This window comes from Ovis canadensis, chromosome 7, assembly GCF_042477335.2.
Source record: "Ovis canadensis isolate MfBH-ARS-UI-01 breed Bighorn chromosome 7, ARS-UI_OviCan_v2, whole genome shotgun sequence".
Classification (NCBI taxonomy): domain Eukaryota; kingdom Metazoa; phylum Chordata; class Mammalia; order Artiodactyla; family Bovidae; genus Ovis; species Ovis canadensis.
In genome coordinates, this window is record NC_091251.1 from 73701223 (window position 1) to 73726112 (window position 24890).

Sequence of the window (24890 nt, forward strand, 5' to 3'; positions counted from 1 at the left end):
CTGGATGGTAGTTACAAGGTGGTCCCAGAGTTGGTCACTTCCGTAGCTACACTTGCTATTATTTAAGCTGGGGTGTCCCAACATGATTCTATTGCAATTGCATTTGTGTTACAAGGGGGTTTCCCAGTGGTTTTTACCTTATTAGACAGTTTAGAATTTATCTTCTGTCTAGTTACTCTTAACATACAGAATGTTTGGATAAAGCTTCATCTAATATGGACTCTAGTCATATTTTTTACTCAGTTAATTACTTTCCTGCACATTGGGATAATTGCATGTTTTGCCTTCCCTAGAGCAAGGACATTCAAATCAGTATTAGGAAGGCTGGAGAGACAGGGGGACAAGTTAGGTATGGTAAGCTTGATCTTATATGTACTCAATAACCATGCAACTGGTGCAGACTTTAAACTCGGTAATGAAGATCCTGAAGCCACCCCCCTTATAATTTGTTCTCCCAATACTGCAATCTGGCATCATAATAAAGCAAGATCCTGTAAAGATATATAGCCTTAAATGGTAAAGTTGAAACTAAGCTATATTTAACTTTAAATCTCTTTCTTTCACCAATAACCAAACAAACAAAACCCCAAAAACCTATCAGAATCCTGTCAATTTTAGAAATATCTAATTATATTCTTATATATTATAATATATTTATGCATACATAGTAGATCTGTAAAATACAGAAGAGCACAGATAATAAAATAAAAATCAGCTGTATTCTCTAATAGCCACTATACATGTATGTTGTTTTCCAATATTTTCACACTTACATGTGTATATGTGAACTTTTTTTAGAGTTGAGGTCATATATTATATTGAGGTTGCTATAATTTTTATGGCATTCTCTTGTACAATATGTCTAGTAGACCTTAAGAAATAAGCAGGACATTAGTTTGCAAATGGATGTGAGCCAACTTAATAATTAACATCATGTGTATACTTAGATTGTTCATTGCAATCCTCTGTTTAAATTCAGGTCTCTAATGGTTTATCATCCAATTATATCTATCAGTAAAAGAGAATGTGCATAAATGTTATGTCTGTATTTAATGACTTTAATTTTGTTAAATCCACCTAAATTTAAAATATTTTTCCCCCTAAACCTGCATTCAAAGAATGGGGTGTTACCCAATCTATAAATAACTCTTTGCATTAGAGGTACAACTAGAACCACAATAAATGTGATAATTATTGTTGCTTTTCAGTTAAGAGTATTAGTATTCATTCAGAAATCTGTTAATAGACTAAAGATATATAACGTGTTACTTACTTTAAAAGGATCTCAAAGCCAGTTAACACTTGTGCTTTGTGAATTGACTTCTCATCTGATATATCCAGCCATTCTTTTTTTTTTTTCAAGTGAGTCACAACCTAGATCCTGAAATCTGAGAATTCTTTGATTAGGTTCTCACAATGGGGTCAAGGCTCTACCTTGGGCTTCTTAGTCTTCTCACATAATTGTTAAGCAATAAATTATGATGTCATTGATGAAAGAAATGCCGAAAACTGTTTCTTCATATTTTGACACCCATATGGATTAGATAGGTTGCAGAACTTTTTCTTTCAAAATTCGTGGAAAGTAGAGCAAGGCAATGAGGTCTCTTTACCATTGCTGTTTCTAGCTATGGTTGCTTTTGTGGTCATGAGTCCTGTCAGAAGTTCTGGTAGCAGCTCCAATCAGAGACCAATAGAAACTTAGGCCCATTTGCTACCATGCACAGTAATGCTATCAGGTTACAGACCAATAGCAACTCTATAAATAATTATGTATAGTATTCTACTGCTAATCTGGAAAACATTTCAGAGTATACCATATTTATACCAGTTTCCTAACAGATGGTAGTTGTCATAAGAACAAATTTTAGCCTCCCCAGCTATATAGCCAGATTGTAAATATTTTAATTATTTCAATTCCTCCATTCTCTAACTTATACCTTAAATCTTAAAAAAAAAAAAGACTTATGGCTTAAATGAATTGCATATATATAATAAGCCTATTGAAAAAATATAAAATCATAAGAAAAAGGAAGAAGCATATTTTGTAGTTAAGAAATATTGACAGTGATTTAACTCTAAATTGGGTTCTAAGTATTCTAGCAGTTAAGACAAAAGTAGAAGCACAAAATGTTCTATAACCTTTTTTCCATAATAAAATAAAATCTATTAATTATTCAAGACTGACAAAAATTTCCTAGTACAAATTAGTGGAAAGAATTTATTGCAAGAGACTTTAATGAGAGGAATGTAATTGAATTATTTTCAATAAGCATTTTATAGAAAATACTAACATTACCTCTAAAAGTTACCTTTTTTTTTTCCAATTGGCCCTAAGTTTCAGTCTTGAGTTTATCATACTCCTAGTAATGGTATATGATTTTTTTAGTGTTTGGCCTTCAAAATTAGGAATATATATATATATATATCAATGAGGAATGGTTCTAGGAAGCATGTAGCTTTCATATGATACAAATTAATAGAGGTCTAAAGAGCAGCATAGAAAAAAATCTTTTATGAATAAAATTAATCTTACATTTGTTACTCCAGTGGTCTTCATGCTGGAATATATACTTTCCCCTGAGAGTCCATGTTCCACCAGGTACTTAAGAAAGAATAGCTTTAAAGAAATCTATTTCCAAAATATTCAACATGCCACATGTGTAGTTTCCTAAAATGGATAAGCCTGACAGTTTGCTGGTGGCTGAAAGTTTCTTAATTTCTCTTTTCTAATTGTTTTTCTCCCACTTTGCCATAGAAAGTCATAAATTTCATACAGAGGGAATCTTCTTATGGTACATTACCTCTGTGAGAGGGCCCAATCAAAGGGATAATTTAAATGATACTAATGACTGAGAAATGATTTCTTTTGCCATTCAGGTGGCTTCTAATTCTTTGCTTTTGATAAAACTGAATGAAGAAACGAATCTAGTAATTAGATCATTACAGACATATTTTTAATGAGAGATCAATATGTGATTTTGCCTTATAACTTGAAAGGAGTTCAATGAATTGTTTCATTGCCATAATGAAATTCTTTGGATTCTCATCTCTTTAGAGGAAAGCAAGTTATCTCACTGAATATGTCAAGTAAAAAATAGAAACAGAAATGAGTCTGAATTTTTAAAAGAGAGTGCATAAACTAATTGAAACAAAACAAGAGCATCCATCATGTATTTCATTAAGAAATGCATTCTTAATTATATTTTACTTACTATCCTTAGTCACTATTGAAATTGATGATAAATTTGTTTTGCTTCTGTCAACATAGATGATCATAGAAAATTATAAACAAATGTATTTGTTCATATGTACAAACTGAAATTAGGTGTTATACGATTATCTAGTGAAGACTTTCATATGTTAAATTATTTTATAAAGAATAAATTGTATATGGAAGTAGAATGGAACTATATGAACAAGATCCAAAAGGAATGATGGTAGATTTTCAAAAAATACCTTATTCATTTTTTCTTCTTTAACAGAGGATGGTGGCGGAGAAGGCAATGGCACCCCACTCCAGTACTCTTGACTGGAAAATCCCATGGATGGAGAAGCCTGGTAGGCTGCAGTCCATGGGGTTGCTGAGGGTCGGACACGACTGAGCAACTTCACTTTGACTTTTCACTTTCGTGCATTGGAGAAGGAAATGGCAACCCACTCCAGTGTTCTTGCCTGGAGAATCCCAGGGACGGGTTAGCCTGGTGGGCTGCCGTATAGGGGGTCTCACAGAATCGGACACGACTGAAGTGACTTAGCAGCAGAGGATGGTGGGCATTAAAATCACGATGATAATTAGATTTCTTTGAAAATATCTGAAATATGTTTCAATTGTTTGAAATCTAATAATTTTGTTTTTAAAAGTTAGTATTTTAAAAAACACCAGCTCTTATACATTTTAAATACTATTTTAAACTTAATGACAGGAAATTTTGGATGTCAACTTAAAATGTGTAAGACGATTCATAGGTTTTCAAAATTATTTTAGAGAATATAAATAAAAATTTTTTTTCTGAGTTTTCAAATTTTAATGGTTAATTAATAAATGATTGCATTATGTTCCAGGAAGGTTGAATTCATTAACAGAAGATCATCTAGCTACTCAGAGAATCATAATTAAAGCACCACATTCCTGTTTTCCAGACCTTTCCTGAATAGTTACATGGTTTCTCGTGAGTCAAAATAATTCAATAATTTGATATATTTGGCTATTGCATTTTTTTTTTTGGTACATACTGCATTTTTTTGTTGTTGTTGTTAGAAAGTCACTATTTTCATCTATGGTGTGTAGATATCATCTCTTTCCCCTAGACATTTGATGAAGGATAGAAGTGCAAGGCCCTTTCATCTCAAAAGAACAAGCAGTGTGGAATTCTGTATCCTGACTGACCTACTCTAAACACTTAAAAAGCCCAATCAGGATACAAGGTCATCATAGCTTGGTGTGAAATGAGTCAATGTTTCGCCCAACAATGAAGCATCAGATCCTCCTAAAAGCAAGACTTTGATCCAAAACCCATATGATTTTTGTTTTGTGTCTACAGTACATAGTCTCTCTTTTTCCAATACAACGTCTTTTTCTAAGGTACATCGACTTTATCCCTAAATTTCATTGTTTAATGTATGTATTATTTTTCTTTAAATATGTTGCTCTTGGCAAACACTATTGACATTTCTGAACTTCAATAATAAAGTAAATTTTGCAGGTTCTTCTAGACTGAAAAAGCAGGAAATCTCTCCGGGGCTCACATTCCAAATGAGGGCATTATCTGTGTTCGCTGGTTCTGTGGCCATTGGTCCTGGTCCTATGTGTTGTTGCATTCCTGTGGTTAGCTCTGTAGGCTGCTGAGCCTTCCCTACAGGGGGGCTCCCTGGAGGCAGTGTGCTACAGCAGAAGAGAACAAAATCCAGAGGAGGAGATTTGAGATATTTAACAGATTTGACGCTACCGAGGTAAGTAAGCATGCATAATTTTCTATACTGCACAGGACCTTGGCTTCCTTATTTATAACGTAAAGACATTGGATAGATACCACAAAATTTTCTTCAAGTCTTAAAAGTTTGTGACTTTATGTGGGAACATTTTAGGATGATGAAATGTTCTATTTTATGGTGATTGTCATGGTTATGTTTCTGTATACATTGTAAAAATTCACTGGTGAAATATGTTGTAAAGCTGACAAAAAAAATTGTGACTTTCAGAAATGACACTAATAGTAACACTTAATGACTGTTGTGTGTCAGCTACCAATTTCTTTACATGTATTGTTTCATCAATGTATCATATATTCTCTAAAAATTTGATACAATTTTTATCCCCATCCTAGTGAGGGGTAACACTAATATCTAAAGCTGTTAGTGACCTGACCGAAATTTCACACATGGTGAGTGGCAAAGCCAGAACTCAAATATATGTCTGTCAATTTCAAAGTCTGTGCTTAAATAATTTCTTTACTATTAGAAGAAAAGCTGGAGAATGAGGCATATTGACTGACTTCCTCCCAGATCCACATATCAGAAGCAAGACAACATTCTTGTTTGTTTCTTTATTTTGCTTTGTTTTTAATCCCTACCAAGGATTAGTGAGCATTTCTAGGCTCATCCTAGTGTTCTCAGCAGGCCTAGGAATCCATTCCTTTATTTGTGGACTCAAAAACATCACTACTTACATGGAAAAATGCAGAAAAGGGGGCATGCGAACTGAAAAAAAAAAATCATATCAGAAATTTATGTTTTTGTTGTTGATGTATATACATGTTTTAATTTAAGATGTACTCAACTGATTGTAAATCAGCATGTACACATAGAGCCTTAAGGGAGTGCTAAACTTTGCCACCTACCTAACCTGAATATTGTCATATTCCCCTATAAATCAACTCTGTAATGTCTGCTTTTGTCAGAATATGTGCTGCGTCAGGTGGTTTTTAGAAGAGAACTTCTATAATCAGCAAGGTTATGTGTGACCTTATTTTAAGTAGCAGCAAACAAACATGTCTAAAATAACCTATAGACGAAGGCTTAGTTAACAAAACCAAGTTCCAAAAAGTGACCATTGATTTTTTTTTTTTTTCCCACTAGAATTCCTTATAGCAGCCCATATTGTTTTGGGTATAGTTAAATGCCTTTTTGAAGAAAAATGTAATTATAATATATGTATTTTAGTGATATATGGCATGAAGCAATGACTAAAATACCCTTTTTACAAATCAACATGAAAGAGGCCTAGATTGGGAGAACTGATTTGTAGTGTTCAGGGGGACTGAAATGTGTCTACACATTAAAGATTGATATGAGAGTCTTTCCCAAGGGAACATTAACTGTATTTGAGTTCTAAAAGTTCCACCCTCAGTAATTTTGTCTGAGAAAGTATCATTGGATTTCTTTGGGTCATTGATTTTCCTAAAGTACAAGTGCTATCTGTTTCAATCTTTGAGATCTAATTATACTCATTCTTACAAATTAAGAGTAAGTTTTTATATTATGCCCAGAAATTCTTAAGTATAATTTCATATTGAGGTTCTAGAAGATTTAATTGGTAAAGTTAAAATACATTTAGAAATATTACAGGTTATCTTTTCTTGGGGTTGGGGAGAGGAAGCTAAGATTACGTTAAGGTTAATTTACAAAATGTGCTAGAAGGAAAAAAAAATGGTCTCATTCAATTTCTCAAAATTTAGTGTCATCCATGTTAAAACCACCCAGTGAGATTCGCAGAGTACATGTCCTACCCTTGGCTTGCTTTTAAATCAAGCCTTATTTTTGTGTGCAGAAGCAGAATGAATTATAAATGATTATAACATTTAAATTCTAGGTTTATTTTCAAGTGTAGTTGATTTCACTTAAATGGGAATTCTGTAGCTATTTAGTAATTAGGAATGATAGTTCTCTGCAATTCATAATTGGACCCAAAACAGGTGTTTTCTTTCTTTTTTTTAAAATTAGAAATATTTTCAGCATTGGCAGAAGAATATATTTTCAAGTGGCTATGAGGTAACGAAATTTTAACTGAATGTAAAAGACCGAAGGTTCTACTTTTGCTATATTTTTAGAAAATATTTTTATTGAATAAATCAAAGGAATCTGCATTCCTAATTAACCAGTTTTAATAGCAGTTAATCAGCTAGAGCTGGTGGTTTGAATGGACATTAAAGAATAGTGATAAAAGAATTAAAAGGAAATATATTGATACAACTATGTGAACTGGTTATCTAGAGTATATAAATATATATACTCATGTGTGCAAATCTGAACTATCCATGTTATGAACTAAGTGTTAATTAGAATAAAGGTTACATATTATTTCACCATCAGAGTCAAAATCATGATGGATTGTGATTTATTTGAGACCATTAATGACCAAATGAATCTAAGAATTATGTAATCCTAATAAGTTATTGCCATGATCTTCATTTTCTGAATGTTGAGCTTTAAGCTAACTTTTTCACTCTCCACTTTCACTTTCATCAAGAGACTTTTTAGTTCCTCTTCACTTTCTGCCATAAGGGTGGTGTCATCTGCATATCTGAGGTTATTGATATTTCTCCCAGCAGTCTTAATTCCAGCTTGTGCTTCTTCCAGCCCAGCGTTTCTCATGATGTACTCTGCATATAAGTTAAATGAAAAGAGATCCAACCAGTCCATTCTGAAGGAGATCAGCCCTGGGATTTCTTTGGAAGGAATGATGCTAAAGCTGAAACTCCAGTACTTTGGCCATCTCATGCGGAGAATTGACTCATTGGAAAAGACTCTGATGCTGGGAGAGATTGGGGGCAGGAGGAGAAGGGGACGACAGAGGATGAGATGGTTGGATGGCATCACTGACTCGATGGACGTGAGTCTGAGTGAACTCCAGGAGTTGGTGATGGACAGGGAGGCCTGGCATGCTGCGATTCATGGGGTTGCAAAGAGTTGGACAGGACTGAGCAACTGAACTGAACTGAGTAAGTTATTGATAAATGGCCCACGGCAATTTCCCAACCTAAATTGTCAATTTAAAAACAGATTAGATAGAGTATTTCCAATTACATTCCCAAAGTAGGATATACTCAAATGGTTTACAGAACACAAAATAGAATTAAGAGGAAGGTTATCACAAACTAGACTTATGAAGAGTATTCTGCCTCTCATTCGAATGCACCCTCTTTTACTAATAATACCAGTTGGCTCACAAGATGGTTCCCAAGACTGACCACAGAAACAAAACAGATCGTCTGCAACGAATAATGTTACCAACTGAGATAAAGATTTCCTTCTTCTTTCAAAGTAACATAAAGTAAAAAGTCTCTGATTTACATGAAATGATGAATTAGGAACCAATGACCTAAACTAAAGATGTTTACTGGAAGGTTGCAGTGATTTGTCAGATGGTAGGTCATTCCTCATCCTGTTTTGCTTCATTATGTGTCCAAATGGTCACATGTATGCTGCTGCTGCTGCTGCTGCTAAGTCGCTTCAGTCTCGTCTGACTCTGTGCGACCCCATAGATGGCAGCCCACCAGGCTCCTCCCTCCCTGGGATTGTCCAGGCAAGAGCACTGAAGTGGGTTGTCATTTCCTTCTCCAATGCATGAAAGTGAAAAGTGAAAGCGAAGCCACTGAGTCGGGTCCAACTCGCAGTGACCCCATGGACTGCAGCCTACCAGGCTCCTCCATCCATGAGAGTTTCCAGTCAAGAGTACTGGAGTGGGTTGCCATTGCCTCCTCATTATGTATAATGTCTATTTAAAGTTTCCCTGTAATTAACTACTTTTCTGTGTTTAGAATTTACCATATTTTAAAGTTGTCTTTGGCTTTTCCTCTTTGAAAAGTTAGAGCAGACTCATTTGAAATACTATGCAGGTCAGGAAGCAACAGTTAGAACTGGACATGAAACAACAGACTGGTTCCAAATAGGAAAAGGAGTACGTCAAGGCTGTATATTGTCACCCTGCTTATTTAACTTATATGCAGAGTACATCATGAGAAACGCTGGGCTGGAAGAACCACAAGCTAGAATCAAGATTGCTGGGAGAAATATAAATAACCTCAGATATGCAGATACACCACTCTTACGGCAGAAAGTGAAGAGGAACTAGAGAAAGTGAAAAGAGGAGAGTGACAAAGTTGGCTTAAACCTCAACATTCAGAAAACGAAGATCATGGCATCTGGTCCCATCACTTCATGGGAAACAGATGGGGAAACAGTGGAAACAGTGTCAGACTTTATTTTTTGGGGCTCCAAAGTCACTGCAGATGGTGACTGCAGCCACGAAATTAAGAGACGCTTACTCCTTGGAAGGAAAGTTATGACCAACCTAGATAACATATTGAAAAGCAGAGACATTACTTTGCTGGCAAAGGTCTGTCTAGTCAAGGCTATGGTTTTTCCAGTGGTCATGTATGGATGTGAGAGTTGGACTGTGAAGAAAGCTGAGTGCCAAAGAATTGATGCTTTTGAACTATGGTTCTGGAGAAGACTCATGTGAGTCCCTTGGACTGCAAGGAGATCCAAAGATTCAGACACGACTGAGCGACTGAACTGAACTGAACTGAAATGTAGAATAAAGCAGAAAAAAGAAAAGAAAACCCATATAGGGTCCTTTTTCTCAGTGATGAACATTTTGATGAATTGTGTGATTTAAATGATTCAGAAATCCCCTGATGTTAGTACTATACTGTGTAAATACAGACTGTAGTGTTATCAACTGTATGTCCACAGGCACAGCATAAATGACTACAGAATTAGAGAAAAGTACAGGGGTTGTTGGGACTCAGTTCAGTTCAGTCACTCAGTCGTGTCCAACTCTTTGTGACCCCATGAATTGCAGCACGCCAGGCCTCCCTGTTCATCACCAACTCCCGGAGTTCACTCAAACTGAGTCAGTGATGCCATCCAGCCATCTCATCCTCTGTTGTCCCCTTCTCCTCCTGCCCCCAATCCCTCCCAGCATCAGAGTCTTTTCCAATGAGTCAACTCTTCCCATGAGGTGGCCAAAGTATTGGAGTTTCAGCTTCAGCATCAGTCCTTCCAATGAACACCCAGGATTAATCTCCTTTAGGATGGACTGGTTGGACCTCCTTGCAGTCCAAGGGACTCTCAAGAGTCTTCTTCAATACCACAGTTCAAAGCCATCAATTCTTTGGTGCTCCTCATCTGCATATCTGAGGTTATTGATATTTCTCCTGGCAATCTTGATTCCAGCTTGTGGTTCTTCCAGCCCAGCGTTTCTCATGATGTACTCTGCATATAAGTTAAATAAGCAGGGTGACAATATACAGCCTTGATGTACTCCTTTTCCTATTTGAAACCAGTCTGTTGTTCCATGTCCAGTTCTAACTGTTGCTTCCTGACCTGCATACAGATTTCTCAAGAGGCAGGTCAGGTGGTCTGGTATTCCCATGTCTTTCAGAATTGTCAACAGTTTATTGTGATCCACACAGTCAAAGGCTTTGGCATAGTCAATAAGGCAGAGATAGATGTTTTTCTGGAACTCTCTAGCTTTTTGGATGATCCAGAGGATGCTGGCAATTTGATCTCTGTTTCCTCTGCCTTTTCTAAGTTTGGACTAGGTGTCCATTAAATTGAAAGGGATCACTCTGTAAGCCACCCCATCTACTGCCAATATCCTTTATTAAGGGGAAAAGTCAGGGGCAGGAGGCAATAGCTTTGAACCATTCTTGGGCTGTCTTAAGTCCAACCATATTGCTTTTGAAGGCAACAGTGCTTTCTTGGCATACTCACTGGTGGTTTTATTCTAATTCCCTTTTCACATGTTTTGCATTCAGAGTCCAGCTAAGTGAGAACCCTTGGGCTCTACATAGAATTGTGACCTCATCCTGGTGAGTGATGCTAATCATAGAAGAGGTATGAATGAATTTTCAAGTAGGTGAAAGAATGATCTGAGAATTAACCAAATTTTATCACAGCCCTGACATAAATTTATTAAAATCCTATTATGATAACCTACTGGGCAAAACTTTCTTCTCCTTTCAGTCGCTGCCTTATAAAATATGTATTCTTTTTTTCTGAATAATTCTGCTAATACTGAACATAATGGCTAAGACAAGGTTCATTCCAGAACTCTAAAAAGCTCATCTTGCCAGACAGACACCAGATGTATATAGTTTTGTAATAAACAGAATTCCTCCTGCTAGCAGGGCTTCTCAGGCGGCACTGGTGGTAAAGAGCCTGACTGCCAGTGCAGCAGACTAGCAAGAGGCGGGTTCGATCCCTGGGTCAGGAAGATCCCGTGGAGAAAGAAAGGGCAACCTGCCCCAGTATTTTTGCCTGGGAAATCCCATGGACAGAGGAGCCTGGTGGGCTACAGTCCTTGGGGCTGCAAAGAGTTGGACATGACTGAACACACACATATTAGCCTTCCACCACACTAGTTATTAAAAACTGAAATACACTGTGCACTAATCTGTTTATATTGGATCTTTATCAGAGTACACACCACAAGAGTTTGAACAGCTTCCTAGTGACATTTTCCATGTCAAGGTTTAAAAAAGAAGAGAACAAAGGTCACTTTGACAACTTACTTGATTGAATTACTTGGCTGAACCCACAGTATATGAACGTATTGATGAATATTTTTCCATGATAGACAAAAATGATAATCCTCAGGTTTGTTTTGAAAAATGGGTTTCCATCTTATTTCAGCTCCTAACCAAAGAATCAGGCTATTTCTCAAGGAAATTTGTCTCTTGACATTTCTGCCTTCAATGCATCAAGCTTCTACTCATATATATTTGTGTCTGGCCTTTTAACAGCTATGCCATCTAGCAATCAAGTATCTAATTTTATTTTCTTCAAATATCTAATCTCAGGTAGCATATCCTCACAGCAGGCAATTTTTATGTAAAATACTGGTAGCAAATCTAATGGATCTGATGACAGTTTTAAAACCTTTCTACATTAATGACCTTTCTATTGTATTTGTGTCATGTCTTCTATTTGCTGTGATGAATGGAACACTGCCATTATAATGTCCTAAGTAACCACTCTGAATAGGACACCATCTATTCTTCAAAATTGTGATTACCTAATGCAATATATTGTTACAATTTATGACTTCCAGGGGGAAAAATATTCCTTTAACTTAGATGAGTATTTAGTTATAAATGTGTGATTATGTGGTTACTTTGTGATCTGAATATATTTAGAAAATGTAGACCTGTGAGAACTGGTCCTGTTTTGTTACTAGAACTCCATGTATTGATTCTGTCATGAAGTCTTCAAATTCCTCTTTGGGGAGAAAATATGGGACAGGTGATGTAATGGCTATTAGCGTGTTGTCAAATATGCAGAACCAAATTTAGCAATACAAAGTAAAACAAGCAAGCTTCATTGAGTTATATGTGTCATACAATGCATTGTAAGCACTTAAATTGTATAATTTGATCAGTATTGAGCTATGTGTACACCCATGAACCATTACCACAAAAGAAGGAACATATCCATCACCCCCAAAAATCTACCTGTGTCTCCTTGTAAATCCTCAGTTCTACTCTCTTCTGTCAACCTTCAACCCATACCCAGGCGACTACTGATGTTCTTTCTGTCAGTATTGATTAGCTTTACGTTTATAGAGCTTTAAATACATAAAATCATACAGAATGCAGTATTTTTTGACTGACTTCTTTCATGGAGCATAATTACTTATAAAATCCAGATATGTTCTTGTATGTTTCTATCAATAATTTCTTCTTTTTACTGCTGAGTAGTATTCCACAGTACAGAGACCAAAATCTGTTTTCCTATTTATGTATTGATGAGCATTTGTTTGAGTTGTTTCCATATCTGATTGATACAAATAAAGCCTCCTAATCCTACAAAACACTGATAAAAGAAATACAGTTTCTGCTATATATGCCTTGATATGAGAGAGATATAGTCTGTGTTCTGGAATTGAAGATGAGAATTAAGATGTCACTTCCCTCCAGTTTGATCTATATATTTATCTCAATGAAAATCTCAGCAAGTGTTTTTATAGATATTGACAAGAAGATTCTGAAATTTATATGGAAAGGCAAAGCAACTAGAATAAATAAAATGATTATGCATAAAAGTCTGAGGTTAGAGCATTCAAACTACCTAATTTCAAGATTATTCATAAACTGTGGTAACTAAAAAAGTATGGGGTTGTTGAAAGGATGCAACATATATGATCACATATATGATCAGTTTATTTTTGATAAAATTGCCTAGGCCAGTAAATGGACAGATGGTTGTCTTTGAACAAATATGTCTTTGTCCAGGTGTTAGAACAACTGGATATCTCCATACTTAAAAACAAAACAAAAAAAAGAGATGGAAAAAAGAAAAGAGGAACCTCAACACATATTGACACATGTTTCACACTTTAAATGAAAACTGACTTGAAATGACCCACGCCAGTCTTCTTGCCTGGAGAATCCTATGGACAGAGAAGTCTGGTGGGCTACAGTCTATGGGGGTCACAAAGAGTGGGATCTCCCCCTCCCCTTCCCTTCCCGTGTTGCTCCTCCCTTGGATGATAGCTTCTCCCGGTGCAACCTGCACCTGTGGAACTCCCTGGTGAGTGAGTGAGTTAGCAAAGCTCTGTGGTTTAAGAAATGCCTGCAATGAAGGGGATGTGGTTTTGATCCCTGAGTTGTGAAGATTCCCTGGAGGAAGGCATAGCAACCCACTCCAGTATTCTTGCTGGGAGAATCGCATGGACAGAGGAGCCTGGTGGGCTACCATCCATAGGGTTGCAAAGAATCGGATGTTACTGAAGTGTCTTAGAATGAGCAATTATGTATATATTTTGCTCCTGCATCTATTTCATTTCCTTAGTGAAGACATACTTTGAATTTATTGTTGGAATTCTCAGTAGTTTATTCTCTCTTCCATGTCATTAGAAGGCTTCTTAGCAGTGTACCAAAAGGCATTTTAAATGAAATGCACGTTTATCTTAACCAGTTTTAGAATATGAGTTATCTTAGAAGAAAATGGTGGTGAGGTATTTCTAATTAAGTTGGCCTGACCCATGTCACTTTTCCAAGTCTCTTTCTAAAGAACTTTGTTGCTTTCCTTAATATATTAGAATTTTGCAAACAAAGAATGATTTTAAGTAATCTCTCTTTGAAGAGCAATTTAGAATACCTCCTAAAGTTTAAGATAAGCATTCTCTATGATATATTGTATGTGTTTAGTCACTAAGTCCTGTCAGACTCTTTTGTGACCCCATGGATCCTGTAGCCTGTAGCCTGTAGCCTGCCAGGATCCACTGTCCATGAAATTTTCCAGGCAGGAATACTGAAGTGGACTGCCATTTCCTTTTCCAGGGAATTTTCCCAATCCAGAGATCCCCAGGGATGGAACCCGTGGCTCTTGCCTCTTCTCCTGCATTGCAGGCAGATTCTTTACCACTAAGCCACTGGGGAAGCCCCTATGATATAATAATTTCTCTTATTTTCTATCCTAGAAAAAATTTTGCACGCATATACATATAGTAGGATTTCTTTATACAGCAACATTTTAACAGGAAAAATTGCAAACAACTTGACTTTTTAATAACACGAGATATATTTAATCAACCAAATATTACACTGAAATCAAAGTGATTTAACTAGCTCTACTGGGTTTTTCTCTGGGTAAGGCTAGTCTGCCGAGCATGTCTTGGTGTGGGACCTCTTGGAGGCCATGTTCTGGGCAGAGCTCAGGGACAAACCACGCCCACCCAAGGCCTCCCCCGCGCTTCCGCGCTTCCTGTTGCTCCTCACCTGGTTGATAGCGTCACCAGGTGCAACCGGCACTTGTGCTCTCTGGACGCAGCTATGACCGCTTCCCTGTGAAGGCCTGCCGTGTGAGCGTCCCGCCGCCACGACGACTTGGTCTTGGCACCCGAAGTCCTGTGGTCCTTGGTCGGTGTCTACAGGTGCGATTCCCTATCTTCTGAGCTCGGGGTCAGATATGTGGGGCACGCAGGAGGGGGAATGGGAGGAGATGAGGTTTTCCACCACGCCCATTTGCCCTGGCAACTTCTTCTGGAGCCTTCCCACAATTCCTAGTCTGGATCCGTGAGTTCTGAGCGTTCAAATGTCTTCTCCTCAAGTTGTCCCCTCAGGTTATCCCCTCAGGTTGTCTGACTGCTCAGGTTGGCTCGGTAACCTAGCCAGACTCAGGCGAGGTTTCTTGGCTTTTTGTTTTTTCCAAATCTATGCAAATAAAACTCAAAAACCTGATACAGAGTAAAAAAAAGTTTTTAAAAAAGAGAAATGCCCTTTATGTAAATAGCCGCCCCACATGTATTGTTTCAAGATGCCTACATACTTAATAGAACTATATAAACATTAATTAAAATAATATTTCCTGGCTTTAGGATAGTAGTTCCCTTTTAGAAGAGAAGAAGAGAAGTAGATCTGGGGTGGGTTTAGCTGTATCTGTACAATTTTTTTCCCATAAATGAAGAATATAATCTGAAACAAATACAGTGAATTATAAGTGTGGCTTAAATATGAATAGTACATACAAGGATTTTGTTACATAATTTGTTATATGATAAATAGTACTCTGTGCTTTAAAATGAAAGGTATGTTAAATAAATAACCTGTAATTTACATATCAATTTGTTTGCAAGTCCAGTTGGAAGTTTCCAGATACCTTTATATTCCACTTATTTTGAGAGCACAACCCTTAGTGGTCTTACAGTACATTAATTCAGTTTTTAAAATTCATTCATTCATTTTTGGCCATCCTGGGGCTTCACTGCTGTGTGCAGGCTTTCTCTAGTTGTGCCAAACGGGGGCTACTCTTCCTAGGGGTGAGTGGGCTTCTCCTTGCAGTGAGAAGCACTTCTTCTCTTGCTGCAGAACATAAGGTGTGTGACTTTCAGTAGTTGTGGGGCAGGAGCTTAGCTGCCCTGAGGCATGTGGGGTCTTCCCAGACCAGGGGTACAACCCATGTCCCCACATTGGTAGGTGGATTCTTAACCACTGGACCATGAGGGAAGTCCACAATTTTTTTATTGTTGTAAAATACATGTACAATTTTATGTTAAGCATCTTTTGAAGTGTGCAACTCAGTGGCATTAGTTAGGTAAAATTTACATTTTTGTGCAATCTTTATCACTATCCTTTCCAGAACTCTTTTCCACTTTTCCTCTTACAATACTGAAACTGTGCCATTAAACAATAACTCCCCATCCCATTTTCCCAAGCAACTATTAATACTGTTTCATTTTGTATCTGTAGGATTTTGACCTCATATAAATGGAATACATAGTATTTGTCTTTTTGTAACTGGCATATTTTACTTAGTATATGCCCTCAGTGTTTGTTCATATTGTAGCATATTGCAGTATTTCTTTCCATTTCCTTCCTCCTTTTACTGCATTTGCTTATCTGTTCATCCACCAATGGAGACTTCAATTGCTTTCACTTTTTAGCTATTGTGAGCAATGTTGCCACGACCATGGGTGTACAAATATCTCTTTGAGATTCTGCTTCAAATACTTTTCAGTGTATATCCAGAAGTGAAATTGTTTGGATTATTTTTATGATAATTTTTTTTTGAGGAAGCATCATACTGTTTTCCTTAATGGTTATATCATTTTTCATTCTCATTAATAGTGCACAAGTGTTTATAGTTTCTCCACGTCCTCACTAGTGTTTATTATTTTCTGTTTTTGTTTTGATAGCAACCATCCTACTAGGTGTGCGATAGTATTTCATTGTATTAAATAGTTCTGCTTTGCGTATTCCTAAGGGTTGATGATGTTGAGCATTTTTTATGTGTTTATTGGCAATTTGTGTATCTTCTTTGGAGAAATGACTGTTCAAGTTCTTTCCCTATGTTTGAATTGGGTTGTTTTGTGTTTGATTTTGAGTGTTAGGAGTTATCTATATATTTAAAATATTAAGTCCTTATAAGAAAAGTGATTTGCAAATATTTTCTCCCATTCTGTAGGTTGTCTTTGTACTCTGTGGATAGTGTCTTTGGATATACTTTGAATTTGATAGTGTCTTTGAATTTTTTAAAAAACATCATCATATTTTTCCTCTTGTTATCTGTGCCTTTGGTGTCATACCCAAGAAATTGTTGCTAATCTGACATTGTAAAGCTTGGATCATGGATCTGTTTTGAAGTAGTTTTTGTATATGGTCTTAGGTAAAAATGCAACTTTTTTTTGCAAGTGAATATCCAGGATTCCTGCAACCATTTGTTGGAAAAACTGTCTTTTTTCTTAATGGTTTTAGCATCCTTATTGAAAATCATTTTAATATACTGACCAGTACTATACTCTTCTGATTACTGTAGTTTTGTTTTGCATTTAGCTCTAAAATCAGGAAATGTAAGTCCTCTAGCTTTCTTGATCTGTTTTAGGATTCTTTTAACTATTCAGTGTCCCTTGAGATTTCACATGAATTTTAGCATGGGTTTTCTATTTCTACAAAAAAATCACTGGGGCTTTGATAGGTTTTGTATTAAATCTGTAAATCATTTCCGGTAATATTATCATTTTAAGAATGTTAAATAATATTAAGTCTTTTAATCCACTAACATGAGCTTTATTTCTATTTTTAAGAATATCTTTAATTTCTTTCACCTGTTTAATAGTTTTCTTTATATGTTTTCCAATTCCTTGGTTAAATTGATTCCTAAGTACTTTAATCTTTTTGATACCATTGAATGGAATCATTTTCCTAATTTCTTTTTAGTTGTGTTCATTATTACTGTATAAAAATGGAACTGAGTTTTGGGTGTTCACTTTTTATCCAGTTACTTTGCTGAATTTATTAGTTCTAACAGGGTTTTTTTTTGTTAACCTTTCTTTTTAGTATTTGAAGTTATTCATATATAAGATCATATCATCTGTTAACAGGGATCATTGGACTTCTTCCTTCCTATCTGGATGCTTTTAATTTGCTTTTCTTGCCTTATTGTTCTGACCAAGTGTCTCAGTACTATGTTGAATAGAAGTGGGAAAATCAGGTTAACTGCTCTGCTCATGACTTTGTAGGAAAAGCTTTCAGTTTTTTATAATGAGTATGATATTTTCTGTGAGTTTTTCATATATTGGTTTTGTTATGTTGAGGTAGTTTCCCTCTATTCCTAATTTTTTGAGTGTTTGTGAAAATGAGTTTTGTCAGATAATTTTTATTTTTATTTTTGGCATATATTTAGTTGATTGTGTTGATTTAGTCCTCTATTCTGTTAATATGGTCTATTTCATCAACTGGTTTTTATATGTTAACCATCTTTGCATTCCAGAAATAAATCACACTTGGTCATAGTGTATAATCTTTTAATATGTGATCAAATTCCATTTGCTAGTACTTTATGAAGGTTTTTTCCTCACAATATTCTTAAGGGATATTGATCTGTAGTTTTTTTCCCAGTGTCTTTGTCTGACTTTGCTATCAAGGTATTGCCAGCCTCACAGAACTAGTTGGAAAGTTTTCTCTTCAATTTTTGGATAAGTTTGAGAAAGAATTTTAGTTCTTTGAATGTTTGGTACATATCTCCTTTCTAATTATAGGTCTATTCAGATATTCTATATATGGTTAGTCTCAGATTTTCTGGTTTAGTCTTGATAGGTTTTGTGTTTCTAGTATTTTCATCTAGATTATATAACTTATACTTGTATAATTGCTCTTAATACTTTTGTATAGTCATTTTTATAGAATTGTTAGCAATTATTTTGGATTTCTGGATTCAATCCCAATATTCATGTGGGGATTTCCCACACAACATCAAGAAATTCTCAGGTATCAGCAGGTTATCACTGGTGTTTCTGCTCCATTTGCTATAGATTGGAGGTTCCAAAAATAGCTTTCTTGAACTTAAGATACCAGTGACAAGTCCAGGTTGTTGCCTGTACTTCTGAATGACTGAGTATAGTTCAGAAGTTCCCATGACTTCCTCTGTAGGTTTGACTAATTTGCTAGTGTAATGTGTGTGTGTTCAGTTACTCAGTTGTGTCCCACTTTTTGTGACACCATGGACTGTGTCCCACCAGGCTCCTCTGTACATGGGATTTTTTAGGCAAGAATACTGGAGCAGGTAGCAGGTTGCCATTTCCTCCTCCAGGGGATCTTCCCCGTCTGGGGATCGAACCCGTGTCTCCTGCATCTCCTGCACTGGCAGGTGATTCTTTACCACTGAGCCACCTGAGAAGCCCTCAATTTGCTAAAGTAGCTCACAGAACTCAGAAAAACGTTTTACTTAATAGATCACTGGTTTATTATAAAAGGATATAACTTGGGAGTAGCCAGATAGAAGAGATGTATGGTGCAAGGTATGGGGGGAGTGTGTGGCACTTTCATGCCCTCTCTAGCTGCAACACTGTCCCCTAAATTGCCAGATGTTTGCCAACCTGGAATCTCTCCAATCCTCATTATTTTGGGTTTTTATGGAGGCTTCATTACATAGGCAGGATTGATTACATTGTTGGCCATTGGTGATTGATTAATCTCCAGTCCCTCTCCTCTTCTCTTCCTAGAAGTTGGTAATGGGACTGACTAAAAGTTGGGAGTGGGAAGTTGGCTCCACTGACAACCAACCAATCCTGTTCCCAAAGTAACCTCATTAACATAACAAAAGACACATTTATTGCAAGAAATCTCAAGGATTTTAGGAATTCTGTGTCAGAAACTGAGCCAAAGATCAAAAATATATTTCTTATAGATCTCAATACCACAGTAATGTCCTCCCTTTCATTTCTGGTTTTAATATTTTGAGTCTTTTTTCCTCTTTTCTTAATTCATCTAACTAAAGGTTTGCTAATTTTGTTAATCTTTTCTGAGAACCAACTTTTGGTTTTGTTGATTTTTCTATTCTCCATATTGTTTATCTCTGTACTAACCTTAAATCTTTATTATATCTTTTCTTCTGGTAGCTTTGGGTTTAGTTTGTTACTCTTTTTCTAGTTCTTTAAGTTATAAGGTTAGGTTGCTGATTTGAGATCTTGTTTCTTTTTATAGCATTTATACCTGTAAATTTCCCCCTTAGCACTCCTTTTGGAGAAGGCAATGGCAAACCACTCCAGTACCCTGGCCTGGAGAATCCCAGGGACGGCGGAGCCTGGTGGGCTGCCTTCTATGGGGTCGCAGAGTCGGACACGACTGAAGCGGCTTAGCAGCAGCAGCACTCCTTTCACTGTGTCCCATCAATTTGATATATTGTATTTTTGTTTTCATTGGTCTATAAGTATTTTCTAATTTCTCTTTGAATTCTTTGATTAATTGATTTTTAAAAAAATTTCTACTGATTTGCGAATTCTGCAGTTTTCTCTGTTATTGGTTTCTAACTTCATATCATTGTGTTGGAGACTTCATTTGTGTCCTAACATTGTCCTGTATGGAAAAATGACCCATGTGCACTTGAGAAGAATATATATTTTGTTGTTATTTGGTAAAGAATTCTGCATATACCTGTTATACCTGGTTGATTTATTGTGCTGTTCAAGTCCTCTATTATCTTTTGTCTGTTTATTTTATCTATTATTGCAGTAGGGGTATTGAAATCTCCAATTCTTCTTGTAGAACTGTTTATTTCTCTGTTTAGTTCTGCTAAAACTTCTTCCTTGACTCCAAAACCTCATAGTTGTGAAATACTACTGGAAATTTGTGTAAAAAGTTGCCAATTTTTAATGCTTTTTAAAAGCTGTATTTTCATAATTTGGTTAAATTTGATGGCTTCTGTATTAATTCATTCATTCATTAGTGTTAAATTATATATAAAACTTCACTTTTTTGTGTATATATAGTAATAATTATTTTGGTAATTATCTAAATTTTTAAATCAATTAAGCTAGATTGATTCAATTCTATTTAAATATATTTAACAATCATTTTTATTTTTAACAATTCAATAAAATAAGAGTTTAAAAAATAAAACTAGAAGAAATAGAAAATAGCTCATTTTAAAGTTCATGTTTTCAGTCTTTACTTTACAATTTGTTAGCTTCCAGACAATAGACATTCTTGTTGAGAAAAGAAGTAATAACAATTTCATATATGTATATATATATATTTTTCATCAATGTTAGAAAATTTTGTCATTTTTCCATGACCCCTGATAGCTCTGCCAGTTACTGTGTAGAAGCCTGCAAACAGGAAATACAGCAATCTCTAGTGTCAATCATAAAAATTAGGATTCAACTCCATGAGCAGCTCATGTAAGAACCTATAGACCAGGAGACACAGCAATGAGATAGGAGACAGAAATTATTATTCCATTTTAATTATCTTAAGGAGACTAGAGGTATAAGAGAATAGTCCACTTGACTAATGCAGAGATGGTATGGGGAGAACCTAGTATAGTCTTCCTAAAGCTGAGCAGAAATCTCCAACATGCTCTGGAAGGCCCTAGGTAGCTCTGTTTAAAAGTAAAGCATTGTTTAATCTATCAGCAAATTTTAAAGTATGATCTAAGAGTTACCCCACTGAAGATCAAATTGTGGATTTGAGGACTTTATCCTCCTATATCTCCTGAATTAGTATCCATGATATTGAGTTTTAATAATTTGCATTTCTAACTAGATAGCCAGTAGATTATTTTTTAAATAGTACTTTATGGAGACATAACTGTATGTAGTAAATTGTGTATGGTGACCACCCAGAACAAGATGTAGAACAATTTTTTTGTTATCCCAGAAAGTTCATCTTGCTCTTTTTCAGTCAATTCTCAGTACTCCAACTGTGTTTAAGCACAATTCTGACTTTTCTCAAATACATTGGTTATATCTGTTCTTGAGCGTTAGCAACATGGAACTTACCATAGATAATTGTTTCTGTTTTCCTTCTCTCAGCATAGTATTTTTGAAGCAAAGTAATTTTTAGGTACACTAGAATTTGAAAACCAAAGTTCTCTGGAACAGAAATTATCATAAGGAAGCCTGGTTTTGGAGCTCCTCTGTGATGGGATGGACTCTTTTCAAGCTATTCCATTTTAAGCCTGTATTGTATCTGAGACAAAATCCATTACATGGTTGCCAAGTAGTCTGTTGTGTTCCTCCTGCCTTCATGATTTCACACACAGAGGCCAAATCAGCTTAAGAAATCAACCACTGATTTTTGTCATCCTGCTTTTCATATTTCTAAAGTTATGCTTGTCTCCATCTTGAAATTCCTCAAGAAGTTTGATAAGAGTACAATGACAGCTTGTCAAAATTTTAGTAATATTTGGCTTTAAATAAAATAATCACAAGTGGCTGAATAACTCAGCATTCATCATTTCTTCTCAGAGTCCTCTCAGCTTGATTTCTACAAGATTTCACTCAAGAATTCTAAGTAGTTTCTGAGAATGAGAAGTATAACATAGCAGGAAAGCAAAGTTACAATTATCAGAGAAGCGTGAAAATTATGATGGAAAACACCTATTACACCACCTAGGCTTCAGCCCTGCTGAGGAGATTTTGGTTATTGTGGTAGGTTGCCAGGGGTTTTGCTGAATTTAGTGATTTGAGCAATTTGGTTTCTGCTACTCTTTTGGCTAAGTTTTCTGTAATTGATTAATTGTTGCAGGATCAACGTTTTACCGGGTATGTAGCTTAATTTTTTCTTCTAAGTTGTAAAAATATGCTGTGTTTCTCCTCTATTCTCACACTACTACCTACTTCACTACTGACATCAGATATGTGGGGTTTCCACACATCAAGCAGTTCTCCAACACCAGGTGGATGTCCCATAATTCAATTCAGTTCTGACACTATCTGCCTCGATATATCAATAGCTTCATATCTCACAAGTAAAGGGCTCTGTCCCACAAGACTTCCCCCACTTCAGATGTCAATCATAAATTCAGGTTGTCACTGTACTTCTGTCAGGCTGTATATACCAACATTCCTATAATCCCTTCCTTGAGTTTTATTATTTGTTATAATGGCTCACAGAACTCAAGGGAAACTTACTTATGTTAACTGGTTTATTATAAAAGATATAATTAGTGATATAGATAAATAGCCAGATGAAGAGAGATGTAGAGCAAGGTACAGGAGAGTTCTGAGCACACTAGCATCTGTCTCCCTATAGTTGGAGTGTGCCACCCTCTCAGCACCTGGATGTATTCATCAACCCAGAAGCTCTCCCAGCTCTGTAGCTTTTTTTTTTTTTTTATGGAGGCTTCATCACATAGACTTCCCTTGTGGCTCAGCTGGTAAAGAACACCCCTGCAATGCAGAAGACCTGGGTTCAGTCCCTGGTTTGGGAAGATCCCCTGGAGAAGGGAAAGGCTACCCACTCCAATATTCTTGTCTAGAGAATTCTATGGACTGTATAGTCCACGGGATCTCAAAGAGTCGGACATGACTGAGCAACTTTCACTTCACTTTACTTCATCACATAGACATGATCAATGATTAACTCAGTCTCCAGTCCCTCTCCCCTTCCCAGAGTATAAAAGGCGAGGCCATGAGTTTCCAGCTTCTAATCATGGCTTGGTCTCTAGTGGTTAGCCCCCAACATGAAGTTAATAATGGGACTGCCAAGAGTTGTCTCATTAGAACTAAAGACACTATTGTCATCCAGTGAATTCCAAGGAATTTGGGAGCTTCAGAAACCAAGGTCAAAGAGACAAAATATTAGAAAAAGAAAGATATTTCTACTTCTCTTAGCTGTGGTTTTTCCAGTAGTCATGAATGGATCTGAAAGTTGTACCGTAAAGAAGACTGAGTACTGAAGAATCGATGCTTTTGAATTGTGGTGCTGGAGAAGACTCTTGAGAGTCATTTGTACTGCAAGGAGATCAAACCAGTGAATCCTAAAGGAAATCAACCCTGAATGTTCATTGGAAGGACTGATGCTAAAACTGAAGCTCTAAAACTTTGGCCACCTGCTGCGAAGAACTGACTCATTGGAAAAGACCCTGATGCTGGGAAAGATTGAAGGCAAAAGGAGAAGGGGGCAGCAGAGGATGAGATGATTAGATAGCATCACTGATTCAGTGGACATGGATTTGAGCAAATTCTGTGAGATAGTAGAAGACAGGGGTGCCTGGTGTGCTGCAGTCCATGAGGTCACAAATAGTTGGACACAATTTAGTGACTGAACAGCAACAATGAAACTTGTCTTAGGCCATCATAAAGGATTTAGGAGCAACATGCCAGATACAGGAGGCAGAGACAAGATTATATATTTTTCATTATTTCACACCTTCTCATATATTTCTTGCTACATACTCAAATACTAAATACTACATAAAATACTAAATACTACATACTAAAATAATGTCAACTTCCTTTTCATTAAATAATCATCTCTTGGCCCCTGATGTCTGAAGACTTGATGACAGAAGTTGGAAGTGATCCATCTCACTTCCCTACTGCTATTTTACTAGCACACCTCTTTGAGTGGGTGGGGGAAAGCATGTAAGAGTCAATTAGAAGAAGAGAAATCTAGACAATGGGTGATCTCTGCGTAGCTGATGGGCAGCAAGGGAATACTCATTACAAGGACTAGTGAGAGAGGGCCATTAAAGATAGTATTTAGCTAAAATTGACCCTATCAGGAAAATATGCTGGGGTGATTTGGAACCTTAAATATTCCCTTTCACTTTCATCATTAGCACAAAGAGCCTTTTTTTAAATAATCTTACCATAAATTTATATTTTATTCTATTTAGTTTCTTTCTTAAATTAGCTATCAGTGTTTTCAGAAGAAAGATATATAAACTATCAGTCAATTTATAGATTTGTAAATTGTTCTTAACCTAAAGCAAATATTTATCTACACTGGGTCCTTAACACTATCATGTTCTAAACATATTTCACCAAGAGATATATCAACTTGTATATCTGGGACTTTTAAAATGGTCAATAAGAGGCTCACAGATTACCATCACAGTTCTACAGGATGCAATGGTTTCTGCTCTCATTTATTGTAGGAATGAAAGCCACTATAACTCTGGGTCACTTGAATGTCCTAGTAGCCCCATTACCTTCTGCTTCA

At 36.2% G+C, this 24890-nt stretch overlaps 1 pseudogene; it reads left to right on the forward strand.

The window, feature by feature from the left end:
- The first annotated feature begins 385 nt into the window (after nt 1-385).
- LOC138444228 (voltage-dependent anion-selective channel protein 3 pseudogene) overlaps nt 386-24890 on the forward strand; it is a 109474-nt pseudogene continuing 84969 nt past the window's right edge.